Source organism: Lemur catta, chromosome 3 (genome assembly GCF_020740605.2).
Source record: "Lemur catta isolate mLemCat1 chromosome 3, mLemCat1.pri, whole genome shotgun sequence".
Taxonomy (NCBI): Eukaryota; Metazoa; Chordata; class Mammalia; order Primates; family Lemuridae; genus Lemur; species Lemur catta.
In genome coordinates this window covers 96,501,948-96,522,561 of record NC_059130.1, presented here as the reverse complement: position 1 = coordinate 96,522,561, position 20,614 = coordinate 96,501,948, and the positions used below count along the sequence as shown (strand labels likewise).

General features: G+C 37.0%; 1 protein-coding gene across 6 annotated transcripts in view; it reads right to left on the bottom strand.

The window, feature by feature from the left end:
• The window catches only part of SCMH1 (Scm polycomb group protein homolog 1), a 166,352-nt gene that overhangs the window by 122,060 nt on the left and 23,678 nt on the right, over nt 1-20,614 (bottom strand). For 3 of the 6 annotated variants that reach the window (XM_045548100.1, XM_045548095.1, XM_045548090.1), the window contains exon 2: nt 6,607-6,687. The exons of 1 other annotated variant lie outside the window; for it this stretch is intronic. The gene's annotated coding sequence lies outside the window, so the exon portion shown is untranslated. Of the gene's footprint in view, nt 1-705; nt 799-6,606; nt 6,688-13,846; nt 13,896-20,614 lie in introns of those variants that run through there. 2 more of the 6 variants (XM_045548092.1, XM_045548093.1) reach the window with 2 other exon arrangements.

Here is a 20,614-nt window from a genome sequence, read left to right as displayed (position 1 = left end):
TACCTCAGTTTCCCTAAAGAACTTTCATTCTTAGCTGGGCACAGTGGCTCACGCCTGTAATCCCAGCACTCTGGGAGGCATAGGTGGGAGGATCACTTGAGCTCAGAAGTTCGACACCAGCCTGAGCAAGAGTAAGACCCCGTCTCTACTAAAAATAGAAAAAATTAGCTGGGCATGGCATGCCTGTAGTCCCAGCAACTCAGGAGACTGAGGCAGGAGGATCACTTGAGGAGTGTGAAGTTGCTGTGAGCTAGGCTGATGACATGGCACTGCAGCCTGGGTGACAGAGCAAGACTCTGTCTCAAAAAATAAAAAAAAGATAAAAAAAAAGAACTTTCATTCTTTCCTTCACTATACTCTAAGTAGTGATAAAGCAGGGCAAAACCAAAATAAGAATAAAATAAAAAATGCTGAATTTGAAGTTAAAATTTTATCCTGATTTGAATCTCAACTCTATTTTCCATTAAAGATTATTTTCCCTTTAAGACTTTACGCAAATAACTTAAGGGAACTGAACCTCAGTTTTCATATTAGTAAATGGGAACAATCGCAATGCTACTTGCTTCACTGGGTTGCTGTAAAGAATAAATTACAAAATGGCCTTAAAAGTGCAAGATGTATAACAAGGATTATTAAAGAAAAAGTTGTTGTTTACTACATCCCTCACAAGGATAACTCAGACCCCGAATAGCACAATGTACTTACCAAAAACAACAACAACAACAAAACAACCATAAACCAGGTGTGGTGCCTGACGCTTGTAATTCCAGGACTTTCAGAGGCTGAGGCAGAAAGGATTGCTTGAGGCCAGGCGTTCAAGACTAGTCTGGGCAACATAGCAAGATCCTGTCTTTACAAAAATTTTTTTGCAGAGATGGGATCTAGGTAGTTAGGAGGCTGAGGCAGGAGGATTGCTTGAGCCCAGGAGTTAGAGGTTGCAGTGAACTATGATTGTGCCACTGCACTCCAGCCTGGGCAACAGAGCGAGACCCTGTCTCTTAAAATGAAAACAAAAACAAAATTACAATTTCCTGTTCCTAGCTAGCCCCTGAGGATTCATTCTACTCTTTACAATCCAAGTAACTACAGAATATCTGCTAGAATTACTTCTACTTTGCCTCTTTTTCCTTTGATTTCCTCTTACTGTTGACTGGGACCTTTAAAAATTATGGTAGTACAATCTTCTTGGGGGAAGTGAAAGTACCTCTATTTATTCCAAAAGACAGTAATGACACTAAGGGACTGGAATAAGAAGAGTAACCTGAATTCTCAAAATGGATGTTCAAAGAACTGAAACATTAAGAGAAGAATCTCTCGAACACTCTAGAAAATACATCCTCTCTGGCCAGGCACAGTGGCTCATGCCTGTAATCCTAGCATTCTGGGAGGCTGAGGCAGGAGGATCACTTGAAGTCAGGAGTTGAAGATCAGCCTGAGCAAGGGCGAGACCTTGTCTCTAAAAATAAAATTTAAAAAAAAATTATATATATACACACACACACACACACACACACATCCTCTTTGATTTCTGAGAAAAGAGCACAAGAGCATAGACTACTAATATCTAAAGCAGTGCTGTCTAACAGAATTTTGTGTGATAACAGAAATGTTCTATATCCCTGTTGTTCAATGAGTAGCCACAAGTGGCTATTCAGCACTTGAAATGTAGCTAGTGCAACTGAGGAGCTGCACTATTAATTCTATGTAATTTTTATTAAATTTAAGTTTAATGAGGCACATGTGGTAGTGGTTACTGTACTGCATTTTGCAGATCTGGAGAACGTAATGATTCTGTCATTTCTGGAAATCCTTTAAAAAAGGATAATATGTAGTAGAAACATCTACAAGGCTATGGAAGTATCCTTTCAAAATGTGGTAAAATAATCATAACAGGCCACCCCTTGAAGCAAGGAAAAGTAGAAAGAATTCTTCATATATTAAGATATTAAGAAAAAATTCAGTTATAAACTATCACTTGTATATAACTATCACTTGTATATAAATAATAGTAATTATTAACAATATATAACTGTCATTTTTTAATTTTTTTTTTAAGAGACAGGGTCTTGCTCTGTCACCCAGGGGGGAGTGCAGTGGTGTAATCCTAGCTCGAACTCCTGGGCTCAAGCGATCCTTCTGCCTCAGCCTCCCAAGAAGCTAGGGTAACAGGCGCACGTCATCGTGCCCAGTTCCATTTTTAAATGTTTATTATGTGCCAGATATTGTGTTGTTAAGTATTTTACGACACCATATTGTCAAATCTTCACCATTTAGCATGGAATCATTACCCCTTTTGATTAATGAGGAAATGACAGAAAGGTTGCTCAACTTTCTAAAAGGTTACAGTCAGTAGAAAAGCAAGGATTTAAGCACAAACTATGTTCTTAACTACCTTCCCCCTGACCCCCCAAAAAAACTCACAAAAAGAAACTCTACAAACACTTCTAACATAAAATAGCTCAGCTTAGGGAATACTATAACCATGTATGAATGTGGATATTCTACTCATTTTACTATAGTAAAAAGTGAAGCACTGATCTGGATTAGCTTGATCTGGATATTGAATAAGATTAGGCATAGTGTGTGATTTAAAGATGTAAAACTAGATCAAATATAAGATATCCATAGGTACCATGTTTTATTCATAGAGATTGGAAAATACAAAAGAAATAAGAGAGAAAGGGTGGGGTGAGGAGACAGGGAGGAAGGGAACAGGGAAGGAGGAATGTTTCCCCTAGAAATGGAAACTGGAAAAGAAAAAAAAGATATACCAAATGTACTTCTGAAAACCCATAAAGGACGGAACTATTTTAGTGTTAGAGAAACTATAATCCTATGCCAATACATATACAGATTAAAATGGAAAAGCTGGAAGCAGAACATCTGCTCACTGTGGTCACAGAGGACAAGCCACACGGAGCCAGGACACAGACAGGAGGACTGGCCTGGGATGTGCCACTGATTAGCCACTCTCTCTTATTAGCAAGTATTCCTAGTGTATCTCAGCTGATTCAATTGATTCTCTGCCTGTAGCTGTCCTTCAATTACTTTTACTTTATTAGGAGATAAGTATGATGAGATGTAATATTCCTCTGGGATGATCCATCAGAAAAGGGGGAAGGGGAAGCAAACTAGGCAATCCCTTTCTCAAAGATTGCAATAAATCCTGTCTCCTCCATGTAGCAGAACAATGAAGATGGAGCAGATCTCTCCTTGGTAGTTTTCCTTCCCTCCACTCGCTTTGTAGCAACTAATAATACACATCTCTGTGTATGCACATAAAGAGAAGAACCCCAAAGAACACCAAAATTTCCTTCAAAAAGCAAGGCAGCTAGCAATGAATGGCTAATGAAAATGCAGAGGCCATGACTCCCTTTGTCCTACAGGTGGTCCTTGCAGATTTCAACTATGTATAATGTCTACCATTTCCAGAGGCTTACAGAGGTATGATACAGAGCACAAGAGAAGCTGATGCTTTTTAGAATGCTTCTGGCTCATGCTTCTTGAACAGGGAAGAAGTTTAATGGTTCCTGTGGTGCCACATCATATTTCCTGGCAGACATATATGGAGCTAATGTCATGAAATAAGTAAGGCATCATCACTGTCCTAATCATTATTATTCCAGCCAGTACTTGGTATAAGGGAGATGACAGTCCTCAGTGCTCCACTATCTGCCAGGCAGAACATATTGGAGGTAGAGTTTTATGTTCAAATCTAGGTCCTATATTCTGAATGAGATACAAATACACAATCTCATTTAAAGGAAAGCAACAAGGAGAGTGAGGGTTTAAGAAACTAGGAAAGTTTAACTAGGAGAAGAAAAGACTCAGAGGAAACATGAGAACTGTTTGAAAATATCTAGAGGGTTTTCATGTAGGGGAAAGATGAGATTTGCTCTACTTGTTCAATATTACCCCAAGGGAGAGAACTGGGACTAGTGGGTGGAAGCTACAGGTAGGTGGCTTCAGTGTATTACTAGGAAGAACTTTCCAGCAGTCAGAGGTATCCAAAACTGGGAAAAGCACTCTGGGAAGGAAAGGTATGAATTTGCCATCATTGAGGGTATGGAAGCAGAGGCAAGATAACGTCTTGTTGAAGATATTAAATCATTAGGAGAAAGAGGGAGGCTGGACTGGATAACCTTTAAAGTCCCTTCCAGATCTGAGATTCCAAATCTGAGTTCTGGTTTCATCATTAAAAACACTGTGTAACTTCAGGTTTTGCAGCATGGACAATATGTGCGTGTGTGTACAGACATATATACAATATCAACTTTCTCTCTCTGAAGGCTTACAGAAGTGTGACATGGGAGCAGAAGAAATGACTACAGCATCATCACCATCATCTCTCTCCCTTCTCATCATCATCCCTTCTCTCTTTTCTGCTTCTTCATATACCATTACTGGCAATGTGGTAGGTACTTTACATACTTATCTCTGAGGTCCCTTTTAAGTTCTATCATATTGTGAGTCTATGGGCAGTAGTGACAGGGCCCGGCTCAATTATTCCAAGCTTAAGAGTGCTTTTACCAAATATCTGAAGGTTTCCCTCTTTTTCTTTTAGGGAACTCCAGATGCTTGGGTTCTACAGCCGGATGCCTGGGTTCAGATTTAGTTTTATCACTTACTAGCTGTATAATCTTGGCCAAGTAACTTAACCCTCTGCACCTCAGTTTCCTCATCAGCAAAATAAGGTCAGTAATAGCAATTATCTCATTTAGTTGTTGTGAGGATTCAATAGGATACACATAAACACACACAGAGCACTTAGAACAGTACCTGGCACATAGCAGACACTCAGTCAATGTTAATTTGTTTTGTTGCCTCCTTTTCCTTCATCATCATCATTCCCTGCTATTGCTTAGGAAACTAATTTACTATAGGTCCAAGGTATTTACTTGACAATTTCTTTCCATTAGATTTCTGTGTTCCCCTTTTCTTAATCCAAAGCATTCTTGACATTTTCTCTTTTCAACATAGCTCTCTCTGATAAACTGGATCAGAGTGGAATTTTCTTATGTACCATATCTGCTACCACAATGGCTGGTTTTCATTGCATTATCATGCACACTCATGCTGCATCAATTCATGTTCCTCTTCTTTTCATAATCAAAACCCATCTCCTAAAGGCAAGGGTTGGCAAACTTTTTCTGTACAGGGCCAGTAAGTATTTTCAGTTTTATAGGACATACGGTCTCTGTTGCAACTACTCAACTCTGCCATTGTAGCAGGAAGGCAGCCATAGATAATATATTAACAAATAAACATGGCTATCTTCCAATAAAACTTTATCTGTAAAAACAGGTGGCAGATAGGATTTGGCCTGTGGACCATAGATTACTAACCACTGACCTAGAGGAATCCTTCCCTAAATAACTCCACTTGGCTCTGATCATTCCACTATTCTACCTCAAGTACAGACTATATTGTTTTACACACATATATGCTTCTAGGTATTTTTATGAGAACAGTCTCCCACTTAGAATGATGAACAGATCCTTTAAGGAAAGAACTGTAGTTGTTATTTTATTCATTAAACAAAATGTATCTAAGCTTAGTAACAAAACGTATCTAACGCCTAGTAGTAACATGTAGAGTTAAGGACAAAAAAGACAAATGTTCACAAAGAACTCACAGATTAGTAGGAGAGAGAGCAATTCAAACACAGGATCACAATGTGACTTTTGCTATAACAGAGATTCGTATACAAAGTGCTCTGGGAGGGAATGGTTAACTTTACCCGGGGAGGTAAGGAAAACTTCACAGAGGAGATGAAGTTGAGCTGGGATTGTCAGAAGAAAGATGAACAGGCATTCTAGGCAATGAGAATATAGTACAAAAGTATGCTAAATTCTCTTCCTAATTATATGGAACTGAACATGGAAATGGAAATGGACAGTGTGTTTGAACAACAGCTAGCCATTTATGACAGATGAAAAGGGGTAGGATACAGAGACAAATGACAGGAACTGAGTGAGATGAGGTAAAAAAGTTAGGTAAGAGGCAACTTGTGAAGAACCTTGTTTCACATACTAAGCCAATGGTATATTATAAGTTGAGGACCCCGGTATCATCCCAGATTATATGTTAGACATTGAATGTCAAGATCTGATTTATTAGTGATACTTTACATCCATAAAGGGTCTTGGAAGCTTTTTCATAGACTTTTACATACATTATTTCCAATGCTCATACAGCTTGCATACTTATGTGTCTACTAAATTCTGATACTGATTATGAACTTGTGATGTAGAAAGGAGGATAACATTTATAGGCAAAAGATCTGGGACTAGGTCTTGCAATTAACAGTTCAAGATTCTGAGTACGTCTCTTAATCCATTACTATTTCCATAAAATAGGATTAATAATAGTACCTTCTTCACAAGATTATTGTGAAGACTATATGAGATAGTTACATGAAGAGTACTTTGCATAAAGAGCCACATAAATGACACACAGGATTTGTTAAAATCATAGGATAAGTTGGCAAAAAAGAGTAGGATTTTTTTTTATTCACTTTAATTGTTTTTTGTGACACATACATTCATACACAGCCTAATAGAGGACAAGTCTCTAGTTCTACTATGTATAAACACAGGTTCTGACCTTTTCAAGGAGCTGATTTTTGCATGGTACCATCTGCTATACGAAATAGGAAACTGTTCTTCCTCAGCATGATGAAGAAATCTAAAAGCAAAAGATAGAAAAAAATAGAAATATAAACTACTGTAGAACAAAGGAGACATGCAGTGAAATTAGGTTTTTATCAAGGGAAGCAGCAGGCTGGACACCCATACAGGGCTGCCCAAGGGCAGCAATTTGTTTAGGTTTCCAATTTCCAGCATCATTCCCTCAACTTTTGTGGGTGCAGAACCCTGATTCTATTAAAAATGGAACAGACTCCTGAGGGTAGATCTCTAGGTGATTAAACAATGATGGATAAACTAAAATGCTAATTTATTAATTTACTGTGAGAAATATAACTGCCATGTGACCTAAAATATTCACTGGTGCATGACCAGGGCCATTCGATTCTGAAGGTACACCTACACAGAAAACCAAATGAGAACCAAAAGTTTTCTGGGCATGGTAGAGCCAGAGTAAGGCGAGTTACTTATCTAACTCAGAGGTTGGCAAACATATTCTAGAAAAGGCCAGACAGTAAACATTTTCAGCTTAGCAGGCCATGTGGCCTCTGTTGAAATGTGCAAGTAGCATAGACAATACAGAAAGAATGGGCATGGCTGTGTTCCAATAAAACCTTAATTTCAAAAATGGGCAGCAGCCTTTATGAACGCAAAAATCCTCAAAAAATACTAAAACCAAATTCAGCAGCATAATAAGAGGATTATTATACATAATCACCAAACGGGGTTTATTACCAGAATACAAAGATGGTTCAACATATGAAAATCAGTCACGTAATATACTACAGAAATAGAATGACGTTTGAAAACCACAGGATAATCTCAATTGATGCAGAGAAAGCATTTGACAAAATTTAACATGGTTTCATAATAAACTCAATAAACTTAGAAGGGAACTTCCTCAACATAATAAAGGCCACATATGCAAAACCCACATCTAACATTATAGTCAATGATGAAAGACTGAAAGCCTTTCCCCTAAGATTAGAACCAAGACAAGGATGCTCACTTTCCCCACTTCTGTTAAAGTACTAGAAGGTCCAGCCAAAGAAATTAGTCAAGAAATGGAAATTAAAGGCATTCAGATTTGAAAGGAAGTAGTAAAATGATCTCTGTTTGCAGATAACATTAGGTCATTAAATATGAAATGTCCAATTTCAAATCAAAAGTGTAGTTTATTATATCTCAAAGAAGCAGTACAATTAATCAAAGTATGTTCCAAAACTATTGACATGGTTTTGTCATCTTAATGGTAGCTTGTTTATGCCAGCAGCGAAGAAACCTAGAGAGCAAGTGGTGATGAAATCGCAAAGGCATTTTCTACAGCTTGTTGAGAATTGAATATTTTTCCTTGCAAGAAGTGGTCAAAGCATGGAAAAAGTGCTAGTCAGTTGGTGCAAGGTCTAGTAGATGACAGAGAGTTTCCAAGTCCTCTGTAGTTTGAAGCAGCGTTGCTTGTGTAACATGTGTTTGAGTGTTGTCCTGCAAGAAGATTGACCTGTCTCTATTGACCAGTCTTGGCTGCTTAATCGCAAGCATCCTCATCATTTCATCCAACTGGTTGCAGCAGACATCCACTGTAATCGACTGACCAGGTTTCACGAAGCTGCAGTGGATAATACCAGCACTGGACCACCAAACAGACACCAGTAGATATTTTTGATGAATATTCAGTTTTGGACTATGTTTCGGCACTTTATCTTTACCCAACCATGGTGCCAAAGGCTTGCAGTTGTCAAAAAGAATCCATTTTTCATCACATGTAATAATATGGTGTAGAAATGTTTCACCATTCTGTTGTGACAGCAAAGAAAGGCAAGCTTCGAGATGATTTCTCTTCTGATGCTCACTTAATTCATGTGGAACCCATTTATCCAGCTTCTTTACCTTGCCAATTTGTTTCAAATGGTCCAGTATTGTTGGAATAGTGATGTCAAACCTTGCTGCTAATTCACGCATAGGTTGAAATGGATTTGCTTCCACTACAGCTTTCAGCTCATCATTATCCACCTTGGTCTCAGGTCACCCACGTGGCTCATTTTCAAGATTAAAATCACCAGAACGGAACTTCTCAAACCATTGACGTACTGTGCATTCATTAGTCACATCCTTCTCAAACATTTCGTTGATATTTCGAGCTGTCTGCACTGCATTGATTCCATGACAGAACTCATATTCGAAAATAACATGAATTTTTTACTTGGTTTCACAAAAATTGCTCTAAAAAAATTTGGAAGATAATCACAAGCCAAAACATGTGTTTGAAAAACTGAGGTGTAAACATGTGTTTATACCTTCACAATAAACATAAAACAAGAAGTGTCAAAGTGAAATGTCAGAGATATCAACTGCCAAACTTAGTACTTAAGGAAATCAGACAATTCATACTTAATAATCTAATATAATCTTATATGTAGAAAACTCTAAAAATTCCACAAGAAAAGCTGTTAGAGCTAATAAATGAATTCAGCAAAGTTGCAGGATGCAAAGCCAGCTTACAAAATCAACTGCATTTCTATACACTAGCAATGGAGAGTCTGAAAAGAAAATTGAGAAAATAATTCCATTTATAGTACTGTTCAAAAGAATAAAATATTTAGGAATAAATTTAACCAATAAGGCTAAAGACTTATAAACTGAAACTATAAAACAGTGCTGAAAGAAATTAAAGAAGAAAAGTAAATGGAAAGACCCCTGTGTTCATGAATTGGAAGACTAATATTGTTAAGATGACAATACTATCCAAAGCAATCTACAGATTCAAAGTAAGCCCTATCAAACTTCAAATGATGTTTCTGCACAAATAGAATAAGTGATCCTAAAACTCACATGGAATATTACAGGATCCCAAATAGCTTATACAATCTTGAAAAAGAAGAACAAAGTTGGAAGACTCATACTTCCTGATTCAAAATTTACTACAAAGCTACAGTAATCAAAACAGTGAAGTACAGACATATAGACCAATGGTATGGAATATAATATAAAGCCCAGATATAAATCCTCACATATGTAGTCAACTGATTTTTGACAAAGGTGCCAAGACCGTTCAATGGGAAAAGGACACTTTTTTCAATGAATGGTGCTGAGAAAATTGAGTATCTACATGCAAAAGAATGAAGTTGAAAATCTTACACCATATATAAAAAATTAACTCAAAATGTATCAAAGACTTAAACATAAGAGCTAAAACTATAAAACTCTTAGAAGAAAACACAGTGAAAATTTTTCATCACATTGGATTTGGCAATGATTCTTAGATATAACACCTAAAGCATAGGCAGCAAAAAAGAAAATAAACTGGACTTCATCAAAATGGAAAACTTTTGTGCATCAAAGGACACTATCATGAGAGTGAAAAGACAACCCAGAGAATGGGAGAAAATATTTCAAATCATATATGTGATAACAGATCAATATCCACAACGTTTAAAGAACTGCTATAGTTCAATGACAACAAAAACAAAAAACCGAAACAATTCATTTAAAAAAAGAGCAAAGGACATTTCTTCAAAGAAAATAACATAGATGGCCAATAAGCACATGACAAGATGCTCAGCATCACTAATCATTAGGGAAATGCAAATCAAAACCACAATGAGATACTACTTCATATCCATTAAGATGACTGTTATGAAAAAAATGAAAAATAACAAGGGTTGGCACAGATGTGGAGAAACTGTAACTCCCATGCATTGCTGGTGCAAACATAAAATGGTGCAGCTGCTGCAGAAAACAGTTTGGTGGTTCTTCAGAAAACAGTTTGGTGGTTCTTCAAATGTTAAAGATAGAATTATCATATGACCCAGCAATTCCACTCTTAGGTATATATCCAAAAGAACTGAAAACAGGAATTCAAACAGGTATCTGTACACCAATGTTCACAGCAGCATGATTCACAATAGTCAAAGGGTGGAAAAAATACAAGTGTTCATCAACAGATAAATGGATAAACAAAATGTGGTATGTGTGTATAATAAAATATTATCCAACCATAAATTGGAATGAAATTCTGATATATGCTACAACATGGGTGAACCCTGAAGGCACTGTGCTAAGTGAAATAAGCCAGACTCAAAAGGCCAAATATTAAATATTGTATGATTCCACTTATGTGAGGTACCTAGAATAGGTAAATTCATAGAGATGGAAAGTATTAATAGAATAAAGGTTACTAGGGGACTGGTGGAAGGCAGAGAGTTATTTAATAGGTACAGAGTTTCTTTTGGGGATGATAAAAAAATTCTGGAGATGGATAGTGGTAAAGGTCACACAACATTGTAAATGTACTTAACGTCTTAAAATGGTTAAAATGGTAAAATTTAAGTTATGAATATTTTACCACAACTAAAAAAAACAGGTAACAGGTGACTGTGGATCAGGGTTTGACAGCCTCATTCAATCATCTTACAACAGGAAAACAAGAAGCTTCATAGGGACTTTAAGAAATTTAATCCTTGAGCCATAATATTCCCTTTTCTGGGTAGTCCTAGATGTAACCCTCTACCAATTTTCTTTATGACTTCACATTTAGCATGTTTCCAAGATGACTATATTCTGATAAACACATTCTTTCTCTGGATAATGTTACTATCTATTCATAGCATGTGGTACAGATGGGCTCCGGGTTTGAAAATCAACTCTTGTCACTAGCTACGTAAACTTGGACAAGTTGCTAAATGTCTCTGGGCCTCTATTTCTGCAACTTTAAAGTAGAAGTAATAGTGCCTACCCCAAAATGTTTGTGAGGGTTGAATGACATTATCTATTTTAATTAATTAATATAAATAAGTGACTGATATACAAAGAGTGCTTCCCCACCTCCCTAACCCTTTGTCATATTACTGATCACTGATGAAGTCATAGTCGGTTCTTTGTCTCTTGGCTCCAACTGCATCTTTATCATCTCCACAACAGCTCTCTGTGGCTCAGAGGGCCTTGCTAGTATCCTCCGTCAGAGACCTCTCAAAAGCCAATGTCCAAAAGACCAAAAGCAAATGTGGACAAATTCATTTTCTACCTATCCCACAAACCAGAAGCTTCTCTTCTATAGGAGTCCACTCCTCCCAAGGGCAGAATCTATCATAGTCTTATTTTCCATTCTACACATTGCCTAGCAGAATATAACTTTCTCAATTTTTAAAAACTGAATTTTCAAGAATCTTCATTTTTTATAACAGGATCTTGCATAAATTTCCTAGTATACAAGTCTACTTCTATACTTGTAGTACAAAAATAAGACAAAAACAATAAGCATGGTTCTCTTTCAGCAATAAGAACCCAAACGAAAAATGTAACGTGCTACAGGGTGTGATAGTGACCATTTCAAAGCCTGCTACACTATAATTGGCTTGTATTAAAGAAATAACAGAGTAAGTCCAATATTTCACCATGAAAAAAGTCACTAATAAAGTTGATATATCAGACAAAACAATATTACACAAATCAGAAAAATCTCCATTTAATTTCCACTTAAAAAGTAAAACATCACCAAATTGTTTAAAGACCAGAGAACAGTATCAAGCTAAAATTCATGTTTCTGATATACTCCTAGATCACAGTAATCAGACATTCAATTTCACCTTGTCTGACTGTCCTAAACCACTCAAACTACACAAACTGGGATTATTATCAGTATATATGTATTAAACATGCCTTGGTATACAACTGGAATTAGGAAACAGAGACCATTACAGAACAAAAAACTGAAAGGTTCAAGGCAAAGAGGCTAGAACCATTTTGATAAAGTAAGCCTTCATACTGTTAACTTACGGAATCATCATAGAAGAAGGGAATCAACTATGTGTTAGGTACTTTAAAAACAACTTTTTATTAAAGTATAATATTCAGCCAGGTGGTGGCTCGTGCCTGTAATCCTAGCACTTTGGTAGGGTGAGGTAGGATGTTTCCTGGAGTCCAGGAGTTCAAGATGAGTGTGGGCAACACAGTGAGACCCTGTCTCTATAAAAAATTAACAACAACAAAAAAAACCAGCGTGGTGGCAAGTGCCTGTAGTCCCAGCTACTCGGGAGGCTGAGGCAGAAGGATTGCTTGAGCCCAGGAGTTTGAGTTTGCTGTAAGCTATGATGACACCACTGTACTCTAGCCTGAGCAACAGAGCGAGACTCTGTCTCAAAAAACTAAACTGAACCAAAATAAAGTATATTACACCAAAAAGTGCACAAATCATAAGTATAAAAGCTCAGTGAACTTTTTACAATGTGTCTCCAAACTAAGAAAAAGATTGTTATTAGCACCCCAATAAGTACTCCATGCCCTCTCCCAGTCACTACTTCACCCAAGAGTAACCATAACCACTATCTTGACTTCTATCATTGTAGATTAGTTGCCTGTTTTAAACTTCATATAATATAAATGAAATTATATTGTAGGTACTCTTTTATGTCCACTTCCTTCCACTCAACACTTTGTTTGTGTCCACTCAACACTTTGTGAGATTCATCCATTGTGCTCCTAGGAGGTGTTTTTATCTTCACCACTTGATTTAAAGTACCCTAAAATTCTGGCATTATTGTTCCTATGCAGAGTTTTTTTTAAAAAGCTGAGGTTCTGGCCCAGGTGTGGAGGCTCACACTTGTAATTTTAGCCCTTTGGGAGGCCAAGGTGAGAGGATCACTTGAGGTCAGGAGTTCGAGACTAGCCTTAGCAAGAGCAAGACCCTGTCTCTACAAAAAATAGAAAAATTAGCTAGGTGCGGTGTATGCCTATAGTCCCAGCTACTCAGGAGGCTGCAGCAGGAGGATCACCTGAGCCCAGGAGTTTGAGGTTGCAGCGAGCTATGATAACACTATTGCACTCTAGCCTGGGCAATGGAGTGAGACCCTGTCTTTATAAAAAAAAAAAAAAAAAAGAATAATGTAAGTGACTACAGGTATGGTGTCATGACCTATTTTTGATAAATATTTTTCTACTTCTGGATTCTTTAAAAACTTTTTTTTCATTTCTTTGCTGCCTCAACAATAAAGAGTAAAATTAGATCTCAAAAAACAAAACAAAACAAAAAAACAGCTGAGGTTTTGAAGTCAAACGAGATTAAGGTATCCAAAGACACATAGCTTCTAATTGCAAAGGCTAAAATTAAAGATGGTCTGATTTCAAACCCCTCCTCTTTTTGGTTTCATTACATCTGCCTAGTATAGTTTAGAACAAAGAGATAATCCCTTCCCTAGTTTACTTACCATAGGCCATATGCAGCATATATATAGATGCTTGGCAAACAGTCAAATCCTAAGCAAACGTAAAAAATTATAATTAGTGCAAGGAAGGAGCTACCTAGGGCAGTGGCTTTCAAATCTTTCTTGATTGTGACCCAAAGACTTTCATCTAGGTGTTTTTTACAGCAGTATACATTCCTGGAAACCTCACATTCTGTAAAAAGTATGCACTAAAAATAGGCTTGTGGGAAAAACAGTTAGGAATAGATGACTAAAAACCCATGGAACTTTTTATCCTTTACACATATATACACACACAGGTTCAATTAGGCTCACTGAACTAAATTAAAAGGAAGAAAAGGTGCAACCCATTTTAGAACAACTTCCAACTAAAATAATTTTTTAAAATAAAGCTCTCGAATCTGTAATGGACCAAACCTGTAGCACTCCATAACATTAAGCTTCTAAGAATGACTTATTTCCCAGGTTTCCTGGAGTGAACATTGGAATGCATGTCACCATCTATAGATAAGAGCTACTTAATAAAAGCTTTTCATGGCGACAAAATGAAAATCTGAGGTCAGAGTCATATGACTTTGGGGACCAATAAGAGATTATTAACCCATTTACCATTTTTTTAAATCAGTTTACACACTGTTCAAGATGCAAGATGCAAGATGTCTATGCTACGAGGGACCAGAGATCTCAAGAACTTTAACCCATTAGAGTTTAATAGGTTAGAATCCTATACAGAAAACTACCCCCTTAGACACAGAGTCCTGAGAATAAATTAAATCCTCAACAGCTTGGGCCACAGAGACAGGTAAATAAAGTAATCTGGGCTAACTGGCATCCATAAACCATTTTGTAAATCCCCACTAAAGACTCAGGTTCTTACCTTTAAAAGACTGAGGCCTTGTCTGTGTTATTTATCCAGCACTATATCCCAACACTGGAATAGTGCCTTGTATAAGAAGAGGCACTCAATAAGTATTTATGAGTGAAATGAATGTATGCTAATCAGTAGGGGGGAAAAGGGCACAAAACTCAAAAACTATATGACCAGAGCAGTGACTACTTTCTGAATTTAAAAAATATTATACTTGGATGAATTATAATTAGAACCCATAAGTTGATTCTGAGATAAAAGTAGTAAGGAAAATCTCTTAAAATGAAAACAAGCTGGGCACTTTAGTATTTGTAAGTCACTCTCAAATCCCCAGGATCATTACATAAAGGTAATGAGAGGATGGAAGGAGTTGAGAGACATAATCACGAACATAATTTAGCTTTTCTGAATATAGTTCTCACAGCTTATTAAGGAAATCCATGTAACACAAAGGCAAATTCTATTTGATTAAAACCCATTTAAAAAGTATGCATTAAAGTTGTGGAAACAACCCAAGTGCCTATCAATACATGAGTGGATTAATAAAATGTGGTATATGTATACCATGGAGTACTATTCAACTATAAGAAACAATAGTGATATAGCACCTCTTGTATTTTCCTGGATAGAGCTGGAACCCATTCTACTAAGTGAAGTATCCCAAGAATGGAAAAATAAGCACCACATGTACTCACCATCAAATTGGTTTTAACTGATCAACACCTAAGTGCACATATAGGAATAACATTCATGGGGTGTTGGGCAGATGGGAGTGGGGAGGAGGGGATGGGTATATACATACATAATGAGTGTGATGTGCACCATCTGGGGGATGGACATACTTGAAGCTCTGACCCGGGGAGGATGGGGGGGCAAGGGCAATATACATAACCTAAACGTTTGTATCCCCATAATATGCTGAAATAAAATAAAATAAAAAGCATGCATTGAGATGACGAAAGATTTTAAAAATATAAGTACATATCTACTTAGCAGCACCAGAAACTAGGGAAGAGTGCCATCAAAGAACCAGAAACTTTGAAGAATTGCTGTCACATATAATCTAAATACAGCTTTATAATGGAGAAAAATCAATCAAAGCTGACAGCCTCTAACCAGATACAGGCAAAAGACTGTATTTACTCCTTGGGCATACTAAATAGTCTGGTTTTCCTGAAAAACAAACCAACCAACCTAAGTTCAGAAATAAGAAATGGGAGTTGACAGAAAGTATTGAGATACCTGAGATTTTAAGCCCTGTATTGACATCCCACTCTATGCACACAAAGCTTCTAGCTGTAGTGTTTGCCACTAGGCACAAAATGTGCAGTTATTATTTTCATTAATTTTTAAAGATACATGCTTTAAAAGGAGAAGAAGACAAAGACTAATATAAAGAACCTAGTCTAAATGTGACATTGAAAAAAGATTAAACAAAAATATTCTCTGGAAAATGAAATGGGATGATCTGTATGCCAACAGATGAACTAAGGCTACAAATGATAGTTTAGGAACACAAATAGTACAGATAGATCCAAATAATGAATAACCTGGTAAATAAAATTCATCACAGGTACAAAACAATGTAAATAGGAAAAGTGTAATTTGATTAAAAATATTTAAATGTATTTGCATTCCTGGCCTCCACCTTAGTTACAAAGCTCTTACAGAAAAGTCCCAAAGAATCACCAGGGAAATTTCAACACAGCTGGTGGGTAAAGGGAAGATAAACAGACATGTGATATTTACAAGTAATGGTAAAATTTAGGTGGCGGACATAATAAGGTTTTTCACTGCAAAACCCTTTTACTTTTGTTGTATGTATGTGATGGGGTTCAGGACACACTATCACCAAAATACTTTAAGCGGAAGGAATTTGAGAAAATAAAAGAAAGTTACCCTTCACCTTCCCCCGCTGTCCTCCTCTCAATCAGGTCATAACACCTAGGATTTTCTGACCTTTCTATGAAGCAGGTCATAAGACTCTCATGTGAGAGGTTCCCTCCCTATTACCCAGAGGAAAGGAGCTGAAGACACAGAGACACCAGCAAGAACCTGAACAAACAGGCCTTGCTAAGTTTCCCTGCAGTTTATTACTATTAGATCAGAGTCCCTTGGTCCACTTTTATTTCTCCCCAACTATCCACTTCATCATCAAACCTAGCATTAAAAATACATAAGTTTAACCTTTTCTTTGGGTTTTCATTTCCTTATGAAAGCTCTTGTGTCACATAAAACTTACATTAAATAAATTGATAGTGCTTTTATTAGCATGTCTTTTGTTACAGGGGCCTCAGCTGTGAACCTAGGATGTGTGAGGAAAAATTATTTTCCTTCCCTACAGCTGCATAGTTAAAAAAAAAAAAAGAAAACAACTCTATATTATTTCAACGAAGCTGTTTTCTCAAAGCTCGAAGTGAAAAGATGGGTAGGCTACAGCAAAAAGACTGAAGGAAAGAACAGACATTTATTGTTAGCACTTTTCCATATAATGACCATTTCATCACAACAAGTCTAAAAGTTAGGTGATATTATCTCAATTACATATACACAGTTCTTTTGGCAATATAATTCCCTTGAAATTAGGAACCAGATCTGATTCATTTCTACATTCATTGAAACAGGGCCTTGAATATTAGTTATTTAGCAAATGTTTACCTAAGGAAAGAATGTGATCTTCACAATAAATACACAAGATGGCAAGGACAACTATTCACATTATTCTTACTAAACACTTGAAGAAACAGAGGCAGAGCAAAGCCTGATGCTATTTGTCAGCTAAATAGCTCATCTGTTGAGTTAGGACTCCACTCTTTTCCTATTTACACCAGACTCAAAAAAAGACACTAAGCCTGATTCTCCAAATGAGGGTCTGACAGGATGTCCAAAGGAAAACACTTTAATTATGTTATTTTTTAAATGTTTGGAAAATCCTGAGATATGGATCTTAATGTGGATATAAAATGTTTGTAAACTTTCTGATTTATGTGTTTTATTGGGACAGATGGTATAAGGAAAATGAAAGTATTTCTTAAAAATTCCAAACTTGGTTATAAGTTACCTAAAGCTCAACAGAAACAGAATTTGAAATACAACATTTATACTCAGCTCTTTGGAACAATTCCATGTATATGTTATTTCATATAATTTTTTTCATAATATCCAGTGAGAGATTACTATTATTCCCATTTTACAAATGAAGATGCTTCAGAGAGAATTAAGGGTTAGCAGGTGGTTGAATTCGGACTGAAACAATCTAGGTCACATTCTTTGCAGCGTACTCTGTTCTTTATACAGAACTAGTCAACAGTCTTCTAATTGGTTTCTCTCTACTTCTATTCCATCCTGTATATGGCAACCAGAGTAATACTTCTAAAATGAAAATATGATTATGTGACTTCTCAGCTTAAAACCCTTCAATAGATCTATACAGCCTATAGGATAAAATCCACCAAAGTCCTTGGCTAACATATATATATATAGTACTTCAAAACATAAACTCTTTATGATTTGGTCCCTTACTACTTCTCCAGGCTCATTTACCGCTCACCTTCTCTTTACCTTCTTCCCCTAAGTTATTCCAAATTATTTGCAGTCCCTCAAATCACCTATTATTTAATGAGTTGTAAGTCGACAAGTTGGGTTTGGTGTATTGAAGGTAGCTTATTCATGGCACTGCTAGTGAGAGTCTAGTTCTAGTGATAAATAAGAGATGTCAGTTGCCACACTATACACCAAACTCAACTTGTCAACTTACAACTCATCCTTCAAAATTTAATTTAGAAATCAATGAATCCTCTCTTCCTCAGCTTTCCTAGCTCTTTTCTCCAGATAACCATTTCCTTTTGTATGGTACATTTATATCTGATTCATACTTATAGCATTTAAATTTCTATTATAATTATTTGTTTACATACCTTTTCTCTCTATTTGATAGTGAAGCCCTAAGGGATGTCTTATTCATCTTTACATCCCTAGGATCTAATATACTGCCTGACAGGAGTAGGCATCAGATATGTGTTTGTTAAGTTAAATTTAAATATATTCAACTCAGAAAGTATATAAGTCTTAAAAATATGATTTGGATTTTGCAAAATATAAATGTTTCAAGGGGAGAGGGGAAGCCTGAAACCCTTTAACTGGGCTGTATACAACAATGGCAGTTACCCTGAAGGTCCCTGCTAGCACTCTGTGCCCCAGCTGGGCCTCCAGAAGGTTCATTACTTTCACATTACCATTGTGGCAATGTATTAATGAGCTCAGTACAAGCAAGACAAATTGAAATGACAGCCCTGGCAACTAATATCTCTTATTTACCACTAGACTAGTCTCACTAGCAGTGCCATGGATAAGCCTTCCTCAACACAAAACAATTTTTTTTACAGAGTATCTTCTAAGAGACCTGCAAACACTATGATTGGCATTCAGGGAAATCCAAAAAAGTATAGCTCCTCATTAAGACAGGCAAAGGATGTGCTCTTGAAACATAACTCAAAACTGAAAAACAAAGATATCCATTAGAAGCAACAGTAAAGGGCCCATTATGTAAATCATCATTTATGGGTTCATTCCCTATCCTAGGGCTAACTGAAGTGCTACTGGGACTCTTCTAGCTCCACCACAAGGGAGGAAGCAGGCATTACAAGAGTATGCATGAGGAGGAAACCAAAAGCCAGTACTAGGCATTCTGGCAGAAGGAAGGTCCGTAAAACTGAAGCCCCCACCCCTCTAAAGGTTTGAAGGCTTCTTGGTACCAGAGCATCCTTACTTAAGGATGAGCTCCTGAGATAAAACAAAGCCAAATCATAAGATGTTAACACAACAAATGTCAATTGTATAGTAAAACTAGACACAAATATGGTCTAAAAGAGAGAAAGAGACAGAGAGAGAGAGAGAGAGAAATGACAGGAAATCCTGCGAATGGAGGGAGATACTTCATACTCACTGCTTTTCATTGACGACTATAGTAGCTTCAGGTTAACACCTCCATTTTAGCTTCCCAGGGCTACTGTAACAATGTACTATAAACTGGGTGTCTTAAAACAAAAGAAATTTATTCTCACAGTTCTGGAGGCTAGAAGTCTGAAAGCAAGGTGTTAGTAGAGTCACGTTCTTTCTGAAGCCTATAGAGGAAGATTCCTCCTTGCCTCTTCCAGCTTCAGGTGGCCCCAGGAATCTAATATAGATTTTGGTAACAAGAGTGGGATGCTGCTCTAATAAATACTTAAAAATGGGGAAATAGCCCAGTGCAGTGGCTCACACCTGTAATCCTAGCACTTTAGGAGGCCAAGGCGGGAGGATTGCTTGAGGCCAGGAGTTGGAGACCCTCCTCAGCAAAAGCGAGATCCCCGTTCTCTACAAAAAAACAGAAAAATTAGCTAGGCATGGTGATGTGAGCCTGTAGTCCCAACCTCTTGGGAGGCCGAGGCAGGAGGATTGCTTGAGCCCAGGAGTTTGAGGTTGTAGTGAGCTATGATGACACCAATGCACTAGCCTAGGTGACAGAGTGAGACCCTATCTCAAAAAAAAAAAAGAGGAAGTGGCTTTGGAATGGGGTAATGTGTAGGGGCTAGAAGAATTTTAGCCTAGATTGCTTTGAAGAGATAGATGGCACAAATATAAATATGAGCATTGAAGGTGCTTCTAGTAGGGCCTTAGAAGGAAATGATAAACATGTTACTGGACACCTGAGGAAAGGCAATCCTTGTTATATAGTAGAAGAATACTTGTCTGAATTGTGTTTAGCCACTGGGTGGAAGGTATGACTTGTAAGTGATAAACTTGGATATTTAGCTGAGGAGATTTCTAAGCAAAATGTGGAATTGCAGCCTAGTTTCTCCTTGGTTCTTACAGTAAAATGTAAAAGGAAAGAAATACATTGAGGAATGAACTATTAAGCAAAA